Consider the following 4,774-nt stretch of genomic DNA (forward strand, 5'->3'; position numbering starts at 1 on the left):
CCTCGGCCTGGCGTAGGGGCATCGTCAGAGTTTTGCGTCGCCCCCGCCCCAACTGGAGTGGCCCAGTTTTTCTCGGGGCAGAGACTGCGAAGCACTTAGACCGACGGCGGACTGCGCTCGCAACGAGATCGCGTCCGTTCGACCCGTACTCGACTTCGCGCCCACTCGAGGAGGCGGTCCCTTTCCGCACAGGGTCCGGGGGACCCCTTCGTTGCCGCGCACACGGCGCGCCTCTGCGCTTTGCCGAACTGTGCTGCGCACACCGCGCTCGCGCCCGTCACCTCCCTGCACCCCGCGCGAGGTATCCCTTTTTCTCGCGCGGGCGTGCCCGGAACAGGGCGTTCCCGTCTCTGCGCTTCTCGCAGCAGTTCGGCTACTTCTCCGCGGGCCAGCAGGCAGCGCTTCGCCGCCCGTCCAAACAGCCTCGTCTCCCGTCGGACCGCTCTTTCCCTGCAGGTAATCCCTTCCTGCGGCGGTCGCTTTCTGAGGCGTGACGCTCTACGGCTAGCAGCCGCCGGCCCGCGTTACGTCAGCGCAGGGCGACCCGACTCTGCCGCTTTGCGCGCGGCTGAAGGGTTCGACCCGCTCTCCTCCTCATTCGCAAAGTCTTTCGAGGGATCTTCGGCGTTCCGTACAGAGCCGTCCTCTTTGCCGACACGGTCAAAACGAGTCGCCGGCCGCGCCATCCCCGGGCGCCGGCGCCTCTCTTGATATATGATCCGACCCTCAGACAGACGAACCCAAGGGAAGACCCAAGGGCGCAATGTGCGTTCGAAGAATCAGTGCTCAGTGTGTCCTGCAATTCACACCAAGTCTCGCAGCTGGCTGCGTTCTTCATCGACCCGAGAACCGAGTGATCCACCGCTTAGAGTCGTGCGTTTGGTTTGTTCAAATCCGTACAGTACAACCAGGGTTTTAGGCACCGGGCTTTTCCCCTGGTCTCCAGTCGCAGTTTCGACCGACGTCTTTCGCGCCTCGCAGCCGTCCGTTCGGCATGCTGCGCGTGCCTCAAAGCCAAAGCGAGCAAAGTCTCTCGAAGCTTTTGTGCGATAATGGCTTGCGCGTCACTAATAGGATGACGAGGCATTTGGCAACCACTAAGGCAGAAGTGCTGAGCCGACGCGTGACGCTCCAATTCCGGTCTTCATCAGAGGTGGGTCTTCTTGTGCCTTCTTGGGCACGCCCGCTCCGCCCGCACGGGCCTGACCGCAGAACACCTCGAAGCACCGGCGTTTGCTAGAAATATACATTCTTGGAGCTCTGTGCCACCGTCCTCACGCACCTTTCTGCGATCTGCAGCGACGCTACCCCCGGACTCCAGCAGCGGTTTTTTTTGTTGCTGTTCACACTCAACTGCTGTTCACATCTTTCAAGGCGAGTCATCACCGCCTACCGCTGCTGCACCCTTTTGTAGGGGAGGGGGTTTTCCCAACGCCCCCCGGTCCGGTCGCCCCCGGGTGCGCCATCGTGCTGCTCCCTACTCGACCATTTCGCCACATCATTGCTTCGCAAGGAGACAGGCACCGCCTAGCCGTGGCTACGCAGCGCGTACTTGGAACAAGCCGCAAAGCGGACGTTCATCAGTCTACTCCCGCAATAGGAGCCCACCGGCCACAGTGCCATGGACGGCGTTTCGGTAGCGCACCGACAGACTACTCGAAGGCTGGGAAGGACGAAGCAGCAAGAGAACCCGGCTGCCGCGAATGCGTTCAAAGTGCGGGATTATAATCCCTCGTCCTTTTCGGTCCCGGTGCCTCCTTTCGCGCCGTCGGCGCGGCGTCAGACTCCGCGCCCGCAGTGCGAGACCTTTCGCGCGCGGCCGTTCCCTGGGCCGCGCGCGTCCCGCCGCGTGCGCGTCGCGCAGAAGCGCAGTTTCCCAGCCAGCGAGCCGCGGTTCCTCTCGTACTTCGCAGCAGCCGCCGCCGTTCCCTTGGCAGCGGGCAGGCCTTTCCCTCGGCCCGCCTACCGACTGGTGGTCGCAACACGACAAAGCCAGCGAGCCGCGGTTCCTCTCGTACTTCGCAGCAGCCGCCGCCGTTCCCTTGGCAGCGGGCAGGCCTTTCCCTCGGCCCGCCTACCGACTCGTGGTCGCAACACGACAAAGCCAGCGAGCAGCGTTTCCTTTCGTACTTCGCAGCAGCCGCCGCCGTTCCCTTGGCAGCGGGCAGGCCTTTCCCTCGGCCCGCCTACCGACTCGTGGTCGCAACACGACAAAGCCAGCGAGCAGCGTTTCCTTTCGTACTTCGCAGCAGCCGCCGCCGTTCCCTTGGCAGCGGGCAGGCCTTTCCCTCGGCCCGCCTACCGACTCGTGGTCGCAACACGACAAAGCCAGCGAGCAGCGTTTCCTTTCGTACTTCGCAGCAGCCGCCGCCGTTCCCTTGGCAGCGGGCAGGCCTTTCCCTCGGCCTGCCTACCGGCTCTGTTTGCGCCTCTTCGACGGTTGTCGACAACCGAAAGCCCACCATGAGTGGTGCGTTACGCCGTTCAAACCTGCGGATACAGCCCGTCCGACTTTCCCTTGGTGACGGAGCTCCGCTGGGCGCAACAGTTTGTGCAGAGAAGCGGCTTCAGAATCTCGCAACTCCGCGGTTGAGGCCTTCCCCCGCTTATAAGTGGGGGCGGCGCCGGGTGTGACAAGCACAATCCGGTAATGATCCTTCCGCAGGTTCACCTACGGAAACCTTGTTACGACTTTTACTTCCTCTAAATGATCAAGTTTGGTCATCTTTCCAACAGACCGGCGCAACCGAAAGGCCGCGCCGGACATCGGTCCGAAGACCTCACTAAATCATTCAATCGGTAGTAGCGACGGGCGGTGTGTACAAAGGGCAGGGACGTAATCAACGCGAGCTTATGACTCGCGCTTACTGGGAATTCCTCGTTCAAGGGGAACAATTGCAAGCCCCTATCCCAATCACGAAAGAAGTTCCACGGGTTACCCAGTCTTTTCAGACAGGGATAAAGACACGCTGCTTCCTTCAGTGTAGCGCGCGTGCGGCCCCGGACATCTAAGGGCATCACAGACCTGTTATTGCTCTGTTTCGTGCGGCTAGGAGCCGCTTGTCCCTCTAAGAAGGTTGTAAGGTGCTGGGAACCCCGCACCTATTTAATAGGCTAGAGTCTCGTTCGTTATCGGAATTAACCAGACAAATCGCTCCACCAACTAAGAACGGCCATGCACCACCATCCACCGAATCAAGAAAGAGCTCTCAATCTGTCAATCCTCCCAGTGTCCGGGCCGGGTAAGTTTTCCCGTGTTGAGTCAAATTAAGCCGCAGGCTCCACTCCTGGTGGTGCCCTTCCGTCAATTCCTTTAAGTTTCAGCTTTGCAACCATACTTCCCCCGGAACCCAAATACTTTGGTTTCCCGGAAGCTGCCCGCCGAGTCATTTGAGTAACTCAGGCGGATCGCTGGTTGGCATCGTTTATGGTCAGAACTAGGGCGGTATCTGATCGCCTTCGAACCTCTGACTTTCGTTCTTGATCAAAGAAAACATTCTTGGCAAATGCTTTCGCAGTAGTTCGTCTTGCGACGGTCCAAGAATTTCACCTCTAGCGCCGCAATACGAATGCCCCCGTCTGTCCCTCTTAATCATTACCCCGTATTCCAAAAACCAACAGAACAGAAACGGGGTCTTGTTCTATTATTCCATGCAAGTTTATTCAGGCGACTCGCCTGCGTTGAGCACTCTAATTTTTTCAAAGTAAAAGCGCAGGCCACCTCGAGACGCACCAATGAAGGGCACCAAGAGAGGACCGGCATGATGTTCAGTCCGAGCCGTCGCATCGGGTAGATGCACTACTCGTCTGGAACTGAGATCCAACTACGAGCTTTTTAACCGCAGCAGCTTTAGTATACGCTATTGGAGCTGGAATTACCGCGGCTGCTGGCACCAGACTTGCCCTCCAATTGATCCTCGTTAAAGGATTTAGAGTGTACTCATTTCAATTACGGGGCCTCAAAAGAGTCCCGTATTGTTATTTTTCGTCACTACCTCCCCGTGCCGGGAGTGGGTAATTTGCGCGCCTGCTGCCTTCCTTGGATGTGGTAGCCGTTTCTCAGGCTCCCTCTCCGGAATCGAACCCTGATTCTCCGTTACCCGTAACAACCATGGTAGGCAAGTAACCTACCATCGAAAGTTGATAAGGCAGACACTTGAAAGAAACGTCGCCGGCTCATGGCCATGCGATCAGCACAAAGTTATCCAGAGTCACCACAGAGTACGGGCAGAGCCCGATGGGTCTTGGTCTAATAAAAGCGCCCGTCAGCCAAAGGCCTTCAGGCTCAATGCATGTATTAGCTCTAGAATTGCCACAGTTGTCCAAGTAGAAAGAAACGATCTAAGGAACCATAACTGATTTAATGAGCCATTCGCGGTTTCGCCTTATTTCGGCATGTACTTAGACATGCATGGCTTAATCTTTGAGACAAGCATATGATTACTGGCAGGATCAACCAGGTATGATGCATAGGCATTCCCTTTTCGCCCCAGAAGGGTGCCTCGTCGCCGCCGATAGGGCCGCCATAAACCCCCAGCGCGCGACGCATCTTTTTCGCGGCAGCTTGCGCTGCCCGTGCATCGTTCGAGCTCGCTGCGGCATCCGACCCGTAGGTACGGCAATCGCCACGCGGCAAGAGAGCACGTGTGCCTTTAGGCAAAGCATTTGTAACGCGCCCACCAGTGCGCACATCGGCCTCTAGGGCCGCAGCATTAGGCAACTGGACGGCGCTTGCTGCGTAGCCGAGACGGCCAAGCCGCCAGACGACGGGACA

The 4,774-nt window shown here is 58.5% G+C and overlaps 2 non-coding genes across 2 annotated transcripts; both read right to left on the reverse strand.

Annotated features, from left to right (window-relative positions):
- Nucleotides 1–720: 720 nt before the first annotated feature.
- Nucleotides 721–873, reverse strand: LOC149324641 (5.8S ribosomal RNA). The gene has a single exon (XR_016286786.1). It is a non-coding gene; the product is annotated as a 5.8S ribosomal RNA (ribosomal RNA).
- A 1,775-nt stretch (nt 874–2,648) lies between these two features.
- LOC149324642 (small subunit ribosomal RNA) lies at nt 2,649–4,463 on the reverse strand. The gene has a single exon (XR_016286726.1). It is a non-coding gene; the product is annotated as a small subunit ribosomal RNA (ribosomal RNA).
- Nucleotides 4,464–4,774: the final 311 nt, after the last annotated feature.

Source organism: Amblyomma mixtum, unplaced genomic scaffold (genome assembly GCF_055824585.1).
Source record: "Amblyomma mixtum isolate Tamu unplaced genomic scaffold, ASM5582458v1 scaffold_21, whole genome shotgun sequence".
Lineage (NCBI taxonomy): Eukaryota > Metazoa > Arthropoda > Arachnida > Ixodida > Ixodidae > Amblyomma > Amblyomma mixtum.